Source organism: Telmatherina bonti (genome assembly GCF_933228915.1).
Source record: "Telmatherina bonti genome assembly, chromosome: 6".
Classification (NCBI taxonomy): Eukaryota; Metazoa; Chordata; class Actinopteri; order Atheriniformes; family Telmatherinidae; genus Telmatherina; species Telmatherina bonti.
In genome coordinates, this window is record NC_136624.1 from 10,465,241 (window position 1) to 10,479,435 (window position 14,195).

The 14,195-nt window shown below is 39.5% G+C and overlaps 1 protein-coding gene across 1 annotated transcript in view; it reads left to right on the plus strand.

Moving 5' to 3' along the window:
• plxnb1b (plexin b1b) overlaps positions 1 to 14,195 on the plus strand; it is a 138,445-nt gene that overhangs the window by 33,343 nt on the left and 90,907 nt on the right. The window lies entirely within an intron of this gene.

Genomic DNA, 14,195 nt, shown 5'->3' on the forward strand with positions numbered 1-14,195 from the left:
TTCTGTCAAGTCCACTTCCTCCCAGACCACATCCCACCGCCTTCAGCAGCTATTTAAAGTGTCTAAAGCTGCTCCCAGTTTTTCCTCCCAGTGCCAAACCAGAAGCTCGGTCCAGGCCAGCGGAGGCCAGCTCTTCGCCACGTTCATCTGATAGTTTTCATATTTTCTGTCACCCCTCCTGTCTTTTTGCTCTGACTGTTTTTGCCTCCACTGAGGATAATATTTTTTTTTGGCTGACCTTGGTTACATAAACCAGTGGCTGGAACCCCCCCTCTTTTTTTTCTTTTTTTTTCTTTTTTTATTCTTCTCTCTATCCTCCTCCCTAATCCACCGCTCAGCTCGGCTGCATTCCTCCAACTGAACCCACAAAGCCCAGAAAGTTGTTCATGTTGTGAAATTGGAGTCCAGGCTATTTATTCTCAGGCTGAGAGGACGGCAGCACGGGAAGCAAGGAAGCTGTTGCCTTTAGGGAATCGTTTGTCTCCTCATAACCTCACAAAGTTTCTCATTCATCCAGCCAGCTGCTTTTTTTTTTCTTTTTTTTTAATCTATGGGAATTCCTTCCTTACCTGGTTGTCTGGAGGGATTTATACATGTGAGGACATGCTTGTGAGCTCAGCTGCAGGCTTTATCCTGACCCAATCTTCCCATAGATCCGGGGTTTTAAACCTTTTTGACTTTGAGGCCCAACTTTTCCAGAACAAAGTGGTAAAATATTTACACTGTATGGGTTTAATTTCTATTGAATAACTAAACCAAATCTCCTTAATGTTTAACAGCTAAAACCTTGTTAGTTACGTGTATTTATCGTATGTGTGAACCTGCAAAGCCAACAAGACAACAAACAGCCAAACAATTGTTAGAATAAAATCAAAACACTTTTAAAAGATCAAGTTTGGACCATTAACACAAAAACAGCAAATAATTCAATTTTACCAAAGCAAAAAGTACATTTTTATTTACGTAGCAGCTTTAAGGTTAAAAAAATTACAAAGTGCTTCACAATAAAACAACAAAACATAGAAGACAAAGCAAGTTTAAGTGTTTTTGTTGCTTTTTAAGAGTCTGCAGATGTCAGGGAAGATGAGCTTCTGCTGCAAAGGCTCTGTTGCCACCGTTTTTAGCCACGTTTGCTTCACAACCAGCAAACCTTGATTACTAAATTAAATGTGATCAGCAATGGTGACAAATAAACACTTAACAAAAGGTTCAAATGAAATAAACTGTAGGTAAGATATTTATTTAGATTTAGAAAATAAATAATCATCTTGTTTAAATAAAGTTATTTTACCATTTGATGAGAGTTACCAGTCAATAATAGTCAATAGACACTTTGTATCTTTTCCTTTCCTTTCCTGCAAAGCTGCTTCCAAGCTGGATAGCGTTACTTTACTATCACTGCAATCTGGACTCTGTGCTCGGTCTTTCACTACATGTCTTCAGTTTTTCATATAAAGATACTTCTTTATAGCTTCTGCAACAGACTAGCAGCCATCTAAATGCATGCAAGAATGTTTACTGCTTCGCCATCACACTGAGCTTGACTTATAGTCTTCTCTCACATGATGAACTTAACTTTGAGCTTCACCTTAACTTTCATAAATTTACTTCATACTTGACCATCCAGGTATTTATTACCTTGGATAGATTCTCCAACGTGTACGACATGTAATAAAACCTGCACAGACCAGATGTGGCCCTACTTCTAGTATTGTATATGTGATGTATGTATATGTATATGTATTGTATGGTGATGCTATATACAGATCAGTACTCAGCATCCTCTTTAGTTCCGGGATGGACCCTCTATTTTCTTCCTACCCTTCTTAATTCTCGGTTTGATAGATTCAACAAGGTGCTGGAAACTTTCCTCAGAGATTCTGAAATTGATCCTCTAACTTTCTGGTTGAAAGACGACTGCTCTGTCTTCTGAGTTATATGAGGGGATTTAAATACTTGACAAGACAGATGCTGTTTTGGTAAAACAACTTTATTACCATTATTCACTCGACCCCAGTCAGGCCACATGTAGCATGCTGTTAGAAACACTGCAGTCATTATCAGGCTTGCCAACGTCTGGGTGGTGTATCGCTTATCATTGTGGAAGTTGTGCATCATTGCCAGCTTGGTACCAGATCTGGCCCAGACCTTTCTGCTACATGGCACCAACAACCATGGCACCTTTAAAACATAACTTAAATCTTATCTCTTCCTCATTCTGAAGCTGCTTGAACTTCACAAGTCGTCTTGACCACGTCTGCATGACTAAACATGGCTGTCAATGCATATTCCTGTATGTATGTCTGACTGTAAACACACTGCAGGTCAGTCTGTTACAGTGGGAAAATCTAGTCAGCCAATCGCATGGCAGCAACTCAATGTACTTACATTATATCACAGATCAGTGCTGCATATCTAACTGTACAAACACAACCTGATCCAACATCCATTCATCCATCAGCTGTCTGTCTGTCCTTCCTTCCGTCAATGTGTCTGTCCATCATTCCATTTGTCCATTAATCCATCAGTCCACCTACCATATGTTCATCCATCTGCCCATCATCTGTCCAGTTTCTATACTGGGGGACGACTGATACTGATTCACCCTAAAACAGGTTCCCAGTGCACTACAGGAGTCCCACAGGAAACATTAAAGCTTAAGGCTGCAACGATTTGTCGACAAAGTCGACAACGCCGACAATAAAAATTCATTGACGCAAAACTAAACACTCGTAACGACTTTGCTAGTAAAACGCTGCCCCAGACAACTTAACGCCATTTACCAACCACGGCTTTTCAGACAGTATAAGAACTCTAAACACCAAGCAAACAACGCAAAGCACCACAGGAAGTACTGGGGGCAGTATTGTCATTTTGTGCAGCATCTTTGTTTAAACAACAAAGAACAAACTGATGGCGGCGCGACCTATTTCCAAAGTTTGGGGATATTTCACGCTAAACAAAGTGTCAAACAGGTGAAATGTGTCGTCTCCCATGCAGAGTTGGCGTAACCACGGCAACACGACAGTCATGCATGAGCATCTGAAAGGAAAGCACCCCTGAGTCATGGTTTCCAGCATTCCTGATGGCAAAGTTAGCGTTAGCAAGTAGCGATGTGCTGTTGTTACCTCTGCCAAAGAGGTCATGTTTTTTTTTGTTTTTTTTTACCAGCGTTTATCTGCTTGTTTGTGTTTAAGATAACTCAAAAAGTTATGGATAGATTTTACTTAAATTTTCAAGAATTGTTGTAAATGTGAAATGGAAGAAGTGATTTAATTTTGGTGGTGATCCAGATTACCGTTTGGATTAAGGCATTTTTTAAAGGATTCTGGCCCTTGTTTACCTACAAAACAGGCTTTTTAAAGATGTAAATAATCATTATAATGCAATTCAATCTACAAAAATTAAGATGTTAAAATATTTTATTTATTTTCCTTTTGAGGTAAATTCTGTACAGCTTGGATATGACACTACAGCTAAATTTGAATGTTTCAAAATAAAGAAGTAGTAAGCTGTTCAGCTTAAATTTAATATTCAACTGGTTCAGGAGTCGTTCTTTTAACTTACTAAAGGACATTATGTTGTGACTGACTGGGAATCAGAGGGACATTCATATGATGCAAATGAAGAAAGTGGGGTAAAACATACTGGAGCCTGTAAAAAGAGCTGCGTCAGCTGGAAGCACAGATGGTGGGCGTGGCAGAAATAATCATGACTAATCGAAAACATTATTTACAGATTAATCAACTATTAAAATAATTGTTAGTTGCAGCCCTAGTAAAGATTTTTAACAAGGATTTAAATTTGTGAGCAAAACTTTAGCATTGATTTGAGAGCATATATTGAAGAAACAGACTTTATCACGGTCTCTTTCCTTTTATTTATTTAGAAGGTAAACTGAAAGTTTTAATCTCTTTGTTTTATTTGTTTTGTGTTTGACATCAAAGCCGTAACTACATGAGTGATGTAATGCTAATCGACCTCCCGTTTATCTCTACAACCTCCGGGGAGACAAGGTGACTTTCATTGAGCTAGACAGCTGAGACACTGGCAGCAAGCAGAACAGTGTAATCAAATAAAGCCGTTTAGCTGCCCAGTCTTCTTTTTCTGCACAACATTTTCATCCCCAGATTCGTGAATTATGGTTGAACTTCATATGACTTCCAGGATAAGACGAGATGGACTGAGAGTCGGGACTGCTGGCTCATTTACCTGAATGTTTCTGATTTTTCAGTTTAAAGAGGCGTACATCGGACGTCCTGGTCATGGTGCAGAATCTCAATCACTTTCCACTTCCATGACTTTCACTGTCTTCGCTCTAAACTCTAGTTTCCACCAGACTACATGGACTACATGTCTGATGTCATGGGGCTTTATTTTAAGATGGGGGGGGCTTTTATGCTCATCTCGCTCTTATGATTTCTGCTTTAATAGCTCATTAATTCAATCCTTAAATGTAATGTAAAACTGAAAAGTAAATGAGATTGTTGTCACCATATCTTTAACTATCAGCTGGTATTGATTCAGTTTTATTTGAGTAATCAAATTTTTATTCAGCACTTATTCACAACAACGTCATCTCAAAGTTACTTTTAGGGTTTGTTTATACCAGAATAGTTCGCTGGACTCTGTACGACTTGGGACTCACTTCAGTGGGGGGTGCAATATTCTGCATTTTTCCAGTTTACTAGGGCTGGGCGATATGACCAAAATCTCAGATCCCGATATAGTTCACTTTATATCCCCATATACAAATTTTTTATATTTTCTGTCAATTTCACATGAAAGCTGAATATCCCAATATTTTAGCATATCAAACCTTTTTATTACCTAATTAAAGCACAGTATGTTCAGCCAATCTTTATCGTGTACCATCCGCAGTAAGAGATAGGATGCTGACATATTGTCGGCAGTACTTACTAAACATGAAGAACCTGAGATTCAAATGGTTGGAATATGGAAGATTGTTTAATATCCTGACACACAACAGAGTGAAAATGTACAGCTCCACTGGATTTCTCCTCCATGACTGATGCTATAAAACATGGAGCTTGTTTTTGGACCATCTCATCGTTAATGCAGACCCTTCATGTGGTGACATGGTTGTTCTGGCCATAGTGTGTTTGTATCTAATGTTTGTGTTGTTGTCTTTTGAGGGAAGTATCACAGACCCCCCTTGAATGAGCCCTGGTGATTGGATGTAGATGTGTCTCTAGTGTGTAGTCAGATGGTCCATGATGCTCATTAATTTCAGGCCCATTTGAGGTTCTTGCCTCGTAGTACAATCCCCCCTGCCCCGACCAAAGGCAGGGGAGTGAGGTGGGGGTGGGCCGACACTCACAGAGTCATTAGAGTGTGGTGCCTGATTAAACTGTATGTACTTGGCCTGAAGGGAGCTGGTTCATAAATCAGACTGGCCGGGGAGTGTTTTCTTCAGCTGCAGAAGTCGGAGAACCACTGTGAAGAGGAGCTAATGAAGACCTCTGGGAATTTCAGCATCTCCGTGTCAGGAGCTGTGTTTGTGATACGGATTGTGGATTTGCTTCTTTTATTTATAGTGTGTGTATGTAAAGTTATTCTGGAGTTTTTAATCAGCCGACAGGAACTAAAAGGATTAACTGATTATTTGTATCCTGTGTTTGGACATAGACAAGAGACATACATACATATATATATGTATGTATAGACATAGACATACATGCCACTGTAGGACAAGAACCTGGTTCTGGTCCTGGAAAATGCCTTTATTTCAGTCCTTTTTGCGACAACGCTGAGGAATAAGTGTGTGCACACTGGCTATATGACATGGTAATGGTGTGGATGGTGTGGTTTTGGCACTTTGTTACGGCCTGGTAAAAAACTGCATCAAAAAGAGAAGATTAGCTGGAGAAAATTATCTAATTTACAAGGTCATTGTAAATATGTGAAAGTCAAGATTTGATAGTGTTGGGTGTGAATGTATGACTGGAGCAGTGGAGCTAGACTTTTATACTATTTTTGGGGGTTAAATGGTTAGATCAGATAGACTTGAGAAATAAAACATCTTTAGATCAATAATCTGCATCACCAAGTGGAAACATTTTAAACAAATGGAAGAGCTTCATAGAAAGGTATGGTGTTTGTATGTGGACGTTGATGTGATAGTAGGGGGTTCGGTTGGGGAATGGCTTACTGCAGGGGTCTCCAATTCCAGTCCTCGAGGGTTACCATCCTGCAGGTTTTAGTGTTTCCACGCTGTGACACGCCAAATCAATGGCTCATTAACAGGCAGGTGCAGAAGATGACAACACGTTGTTGGAGAACCTTTTCATTTGAATCAAGTGTGTTGGAGCAGGGAAACACAGCAGGATATTAGCTCACAAGAACCAGAGTTGGAGACCCCTGCCTTACTATATGGTGGTAAAATGGATCCTTGTGTGGGTAGCTCCACGTTGTGAGCAGTCATGGCTGCTGATACCGGGGCTGGGGTCTCTCTCAACCTGATCTATGTCCTTCCTTCCTCTCTACAAAGAGTTGGAATTCTTTCCCTTTCTTATTCCAGTCTCTTCCTACACAAAGTCAGATTGGTTTCAGCAATAATTTATTCCACATTTTCATGCTGTGGCCATTTTAAAGTCTTTGCTAGCATCCTGTTTAATGACACTGGATTGTGTAGCTCTAGCTTAGGCAGTGCTGGTAACGTCAGTACTGATATATTCTGAGAGTATCTTTATAGTTTATTTTTAGCTCCAGTGTGAACATCTTGATTAACTTAGTGTTATTTATAGTCCCCAAATACACTCACTGAAACTAAATATAAATATTTTCCCCACTTTCTATTAAAACTAATTCAGTGCTAGCATAATGAGACTTGCACTGCTACATAGCTTCATGCTAACATCAAGGTTACGCTACTAAGCCATTAAGGATGTTTTTTTCTTCAGTCTTTGTCTTCCAGTCTGGTTTTGTTTTCTCCATATTCAATAGGAAAGTGTTTAACTTAGATAACTTTTAAATTCACACTTAATTTTTTTTTGGCATCCACCCCAAAGACAACTTTGTTCGGGTCAGTACAGTCGAAAAAGTTATCTCTCAAAAACTGCTATAAAACATTGTTGATTCATGTTTTTTCCACTTCACCTCATAACAAAACTAATAAGTCATTACAATTATTTAAACCATTTAAATGGCAATGTTTAACCAAATGATTTTAACTGTTTTATTAAAATAGTCAGTGTTTTTACTAATATTTAGTATGTTGAAAAAAAAAATTCCTCCGACTCCCAAACATGTATTTTTATCGAAAATAACAAATTTTATGTGAAATATTTTACTATTTAATGAAGATGGTGACATTAGTTAGTTAAATGTGATTCAAAGTTGTGATTCAGAATTTAAATGTCAATTTTAATGGTCACCCTGAGCATCTCTTTGACTTCCCTCCTGTGCTGGAGCAGTCAAAGACAAAACAAACCCCAGATCCACCCAGGAGCAGACCCAGACTTCACAGCGGGAATGATCTAAAACACCAGAGCACACCTGGTCCAGGTGAAGCCCAGCGTTAATCACCTTTCCAGCCTCTGAAAGAAAAGTCAGGAGGAAGACGCGTAGTGGTGGGGCCATGACGGCTCGTCTAGACCCGACACAAAGACACAGTTTGTTCTTGTTAATTTGACAGACAGAAAATAAGATTTTTATCAGTGACAAGGTCATTCTCAAAAAGCTGTTAGCTAAAAACCTGAAATAACCAGACTAGTGGAGGACAAAAGGAGAGTCAGGAACTACAAAAAACTATCTACAGCACACAAACAGAATCTTGTTTTTGCCTTGTATTTACATTTTTATGTTCATGCTTGTACAAGTTTCAGCAGACTTTTGCAGCTGTTTCTTGTAAAGAGATGAGAGGTGACATGAGACGATACTGAACTCGTTTGTCATATCACTTCATATCAGTAACGAAATCAGATTCTTTAGAGAACAAAAACATAATGTTGATCCATTAAGTTGTCAATGTAAAAGCTTTGTTTGATTTTCACAAATCTCTGCAATAAAATGTGAGAATGAAGGTTACAGTAACCGTTTATTGAGGATGATAAAACAAAACTAGAATCCCTGTGTAACCCTTCCTAAAATGAGAAAAGATTTAATGAGTTCTTCCTGTTTGTTGTGGAATAAAACCTGGAAAGAGCTGCAGACAAAGACAGTGTTTGGTGATGGTCTCTGGTAGAGGCAGGATGTGGTTGGATTTGGTGGCTGCAGGTATAAACACACCCACAGAGTGTGTACGATTTGTGTTTTCTATCTTGCTGAGTGTTTTTGACTCACTGCAGGGCAACAAAAATATCTGCGGGGTGGTCAACTCTGCATCTGTCTTATGCTTAGAGACAGGTGGAGAGTAACAGTGTCCTGTTTTTCAGTTTAATTATTTAGTTTTTACATATTTTTTTAACTGAGGCATTATCTAATGGTCCATTAGATAATGGACCGATCCATTTCATCTCCACATTCAGGTGGTAGGATTAGAGGAAACATCATGAAAAGATGGATCCATCCTGACTTTCACCAACGCTTCAGGCTGCTAGTAGAGGTATGGTGTGGGGGACATTTTCTTGGCCCACTTTGGGTCCCTAAGCACCAACATGGCATGGTTTAACCACCATGACTAGTGCTGCTGACCATGTCCATACCATTATGACCACTGCTCAAAGCTCAAATCATCTCCAACTGCTCCAACTTCTTCAGTAGACTTCAAGATGCTATCATGTCAATATGGAGAAAAATCTCTGAGGAATGTTTCCAAGGCAGAGTAGAATCTATGGCTGAAATTCACATTAGCTTTTCTGATTTAAATCCCCATCTGTTTGCTTTGAAAGTCAGCTTCGTTTGGGGGTTTTGTAAATGCACAAACACCTTCCAGTTAGGGTCAAAGAAGTGGACTCGGTCCGCCTACAGTTGCTGGTCTAGGACCAATACAGGAACCGGACTAATAAGTGGATTGTTGGTTCACTGCACAGAACTGTTGGTAAACACAACCGAAACATGTGCGGGTCTGGCTGGGAGTAAAAACTTGCAGTACGATGTGGAAGAACTCTGTAAAAGCTCTGAACAGAAATCTGATCAACCAAAAACTGCTAGAATCTGATGAAGCTTCATATTTTCTTGCTGTGTGGTAGAAACTAAAGCTGTTCTGCATTAACCAATAGATGAACAAGTTTTCTTCTTTGGTGCAGCGCCATCTCGTAGAGACTAGGACACATTAAAAAGGTCTGTTCTGTTTGATTCGTGCAGCCTAAACCCAAACTCAGTCTGATGTTGCACCTGCCAACCGAATCGAGTCGTACAAAGTCTTGCACACTGTCCTGGTGTAAATGCACCATTTGACACCAAGAACTAAGGCAGTTCTGAAGGAAAAAAGGGGTCCAAACCCAAAGTACTAAAAGGTGGACCTGATGAAGTGGATGGGGGTTTTTATGCATTATTTTATGATGAGGTTATAGAATGTCTCCAAGGTTTGTAGCAGCTGGTGGACCTGCAGCATTCCACGGATTTTAGTGATGAAGCCAAAGTTGACATCATTTCCTCAGTTTTCAGTGGAGTCGGGCTGAAAAAGCTGACGTGGCTCCTTAGATGAGCACAGTGTTTGTTTTAGCTTTACTGGTTTTTACATTTGAGTTTCTGTTTCGTGTGTGGGTTTTTTTTTTTGTTTTGTTTTGTTTTTTTTTAATTTATAATATCAAAATCCTCCAGAACTCAGCTTAAATAAACATGATTTGTCTATCAGTACCTGCAGATCTCCGATCTCTCATATCAGTTAACTAAAGATATAGAGGACAGAGTCCAAAGGTCCTTTAAGACTGGACAGAAAACCCCACAACCATCACTAATTTTCTGGCTAAAATCTGAGTCTGGGTTAAACAACTTTGCTAACACACGTTTACTGGTTTACAGTCATCGGTGATATAAGTATAACAAGTACAAGCATTTACACTGAGCCTACTTCACTCAGTTTTCTGTTAATAACAGCTCACTCTGTCATAGTCCAAGCAGAAAATAACCCAGTTTTCTCATCAAGTTATTAGAAACTATAGTTCACCACAGCCTGAACTGCTGCAGCTTACTGCACTTTCCTCCTGAAGTAAATAGCACTTACTATTCCTGCTAAACAGTAGTCAGAATGGGCACAGCTCTCAGCTCACAGAGGACAATCAGAGAAAGGATTTAACGCATCTGTAACTTTGTGCTTCAATCAAACTTTAAATTTCAGCATCTTTGCACTAATTTTGGTGTAAAAATAGGATGATCCTCACTCCGGACACCTCTCACCACTGTGACTGGAAGCACAGGAAGTTTTTTTCCCCATTAATTTCAGCCCTACTGGTATCCGCAATCTTTTTTTTTTTTTTTTTTTTTTTTTTGGATCTCTTCTCAGTCTCTGCAAACTGCTGGCTCTAACCAGTAGGAGACTGGTGGGGGCTGGGAAGGGCGTCTATTGTTCTTTATATCACTCCCCACCCCTTGTATTTGAATAGATGGTGGAGAGATGTTCACACAGCATTAACCAGCCTCAAAACACACGCCCCGCCCGGATTTTCCCAGCCTCACTTTTCCTGCCACCTGGGGAGGGGGTTGTGAATGTGATCACTGAGGCGTTTTGATTGCTCCACAACGGTTGGAAGTCAAACTCCTGACCTGTGTGAGCTTCTCAACATCCCCCACACACATCCCAAAGTGGATGAGGAGTCATGGTTTACACTGGGCATACTGGAAACTGACTGGGACTATCTATACATGCAGATAGACTGATGTGCAGGCAGTTTTCTTCCTTGTTTCAGCTCCCTGTAACATGCACATTTTAGATTTTTCCCTCGGAGTGGGAGCTGCATGTGTGAGCAAGGGATTTTGACCATCGGGCACACACAAACAGAAACACTTTCAACTTGTCAGTGCCAGTGTACCGTGTACCAAATCCTGTGGAAGGTCATTTAATTGAGGGGAATGTTGCACCAGGAGTCCTGCTGCAGAGCTGCATGAACTAGTTATGATGCCATATGAAGTACAGTGTTTTGAAAAGCTCAAGATTATGTTGTTTTACCCAAATTTAACCTTTTGTATCATTATTATGAGATGGTAAAAATGTATAAATGAGATATAAAGGTTAAATACAAGTATTAAATATAGGATCTCTGTTATATGTTTATCAACCACGCTGGGCAGAACAGCGAAATAAGAGGAGATAATGAGTAATAGTGTGGTAGCTGTTTGGGTATTTGGGTTTTGGAGTTTCTCAGTGTGCTACTGCCTCCCTGCTAGATGGAACCAAGATGAAGGCAGCTGCTTGTCCTCTCCGTTCAGGTCGTTCAGACCTTGTTAGGATGTGAGCTATGCTCTAGGTGAATTCAGAACAGACATAGGGAATGTCATTATTCTGTGCTTCTCTGTATAATGAGCTGCATGTGCAGAGTAGATGGCTGGTTATCCTTGTTCTGACTCGAGCACAATGATGAATTAGTCTGTTGAGAATATGTGGTGTTGTGATGCACGGGGTTTATGTATGCTGACGCAATGTCTCTTCAGTTCCATACACTGTTGTGTAGCAGGCTGCATGCTGATCTGTTGTCACTGTTTTTATCATCATTCAACATGTTGATGACTCTTCTGAATGTACACAGCATTTCCATTAGATGTGAGGCGTTTCCTGACCTGAACCATCACTGCTGAACACCTGACCCTAACTCTTACTTTAGTCCTCCTACGCTCCCTTTGTACCAGAAGGGACAGAAAGTGGTTGCCTCTATGTTTGCAGTCAACTTGATAAGTTGATGTTATTTATCAGAACTTAGTAGACCTTGTGATTCAGCTGCTGAAATGTCCGTGTCAAGACTAAAACTTCCAAAGACCCAACGCTGAGGTACCGATGAAAGTCCAGAACTCCGTTCCACTCTGTATGTTCTGCATGTGACACAGTCACTGAGTTGTCTGCAGGTTTATTTACTAACAGTAGCTAGTTTTCTTTCTGTGTGTCTGATCTAGCTTGTAAGTTCTTGGTTCTCCTGACAGTTGATGGCTTCATCCTCCCCCAGAGGGAACATGACTTCAATGTGTATAGGTGTTAGGGATGGGAAAATCGCATTGAAAAATCGAAAATCAGGATATTTTTTGCTTCACAATTTTAAAATCGATTTTTTTGTTTAAAAAAATCTTTTTTTTCCCCCCAAATAAATAAATGTAATCCATTACAAAATTTTGGTCATTTTTATTGTTTTTATTTATCTTTTTACTTGTCATCTTGGAAATTATAGCAGCAGAATGATGATCTGGCTACTGTGTTGTTTTTCCTAATTGAAATCAAGAAAAATGACAAGCAAATAAAAAAGATTTATACATTTTTTTTGCTTTTAATCTACAAAAATCAGCAATATTGAAGAATTGTGACAATCACAATTTAAATTGAATCGACACCCAAAAAATCGGAATCGAATCGGGACAAAAGCATATCGTCACAGCCCTAATAGGTGTATGTATAGGCAGGTGTGTATGTGTGCTTGTGTACATGCATATGTATGTAGGTTGTGCTCTTTCTCATTCTTTCTTTTCTCTTTCTCTCTTTTTCTCTCTGCCAGGTGTTTTTCTGTTTTCTATTCTTCTCGATTCTCTTTCTGTCCCTCTTTTGTCCTCTCCGGTCCGGTCCAGCAATACAAACTTTGTAATACAAACAATTATTCAAAATAAATAGAAAAATAAAATAAGAATCAAGAATATCAAGGGGAGCATTGTATCTATAATGCTTCCCTTAGCAAAGTAAATTTGCCCAGCAGAACACAGCATCCAGAACATCATTCTGCTTGCTTAAATGCTGGAAAGACAAAAAAAAAAAAAAAAAAAGAAAGAATCTCAGCTAAAAGTTCAATAAACAGATTTCTGTCGCCACCAAACACGATCAAGACAACAGACAGTGGCAGGTAAACAAATTCTGCAGAAAGATGTAAATACAAATGATGTCGCCACCTGTTCACCTCAAGGCATAAACACAGACAGTTTCTACTGAAAGCTCAGACCTGTGAGTTTCATAATCTCAATGAACCAGAAGCAGAAAAACCAAGATTCTGCTTCACATACATGTATCATGATTTCTTTAAACATTGCTTTTCTCTGTGATGAGAGAAACACAGCAGTGACTTACATCAAGTAACAGCAAATAAAAAATCAGGAAATATCTATTGACTACAATAAACAAGATAGAAAAGGTATAACATGCATTCAAATGGGACCAGGTTTTCAATGTGTCTCTTTTCCAACACACCAGACTTAAATGAATTTGTCATTGTGCAGAACTTCATAGGCTGTTGGATCCATTTAATTTGAGTCAGGTATGTTGAAGCAGGGATAGACTGAAAACCTGCAGGATAGTGGTCTTGAGGACACCTTGGTCTCAGGCACCCCTGCCTTAAAAAGCCCGTTTGGGCTTTAGAAGTGAACTTCATGTGTTTCTTTTAGGTTGCATTCACATCAGGATAGTCTGCAAGACTCGGTCCGATTGGAGTGGGTGTATCCATGCGGACAGAGATCGTATTCACTCTGCACTTTAGTCAAAGGAGCCAAATAATTAGAATAATATATCCCCATTCCCACCAAAGGTGGCGCTACGTTAGTATTTAGCAAAAGAGAAGAGAAGACCCGCGTGAAGAAGAAAACTGAGCAAGTATACTGCAGAAAGACAACAATGGACGCAGTTTGAGGCAGAGGATTGTTCATGTAATTGCTGTCTATTTACCATAGACTGGATATAAAAAGATGGATGGAGACTCCGTGACGTCACCCATGGGTTTCTGAAGGGGTGAATTGAAGCTCGGTGGGCGGTTCCTACTATTATTTTATTTATTAATCACACAGAGAAATGTTCATTTGTATGGCTTGCGATCAAAACAACTGTCTGCTGCTCTTTGTACCATTTGCCCGCACTGAATTGGGGAAAAAGGGCTTTTGCCTTCTCTGCCCCTTCTATGTGGAACATGATGCAAAAGGATTGGAAATTAACAAAACTTATTTCATTGAATAACTTTAAATCCAGATTAAGAGCATCTGACACAGCCTCCTTAATCTGTAACTGTTTGTTTAATTTGTAAGTAATTGTAATTGTGACGTTGCTATAAATCATTCTTTTTGCTACCCCTTGGCAAGGACTTCTTTGAAAAATAGGTATTTAATCTCAATGGGAC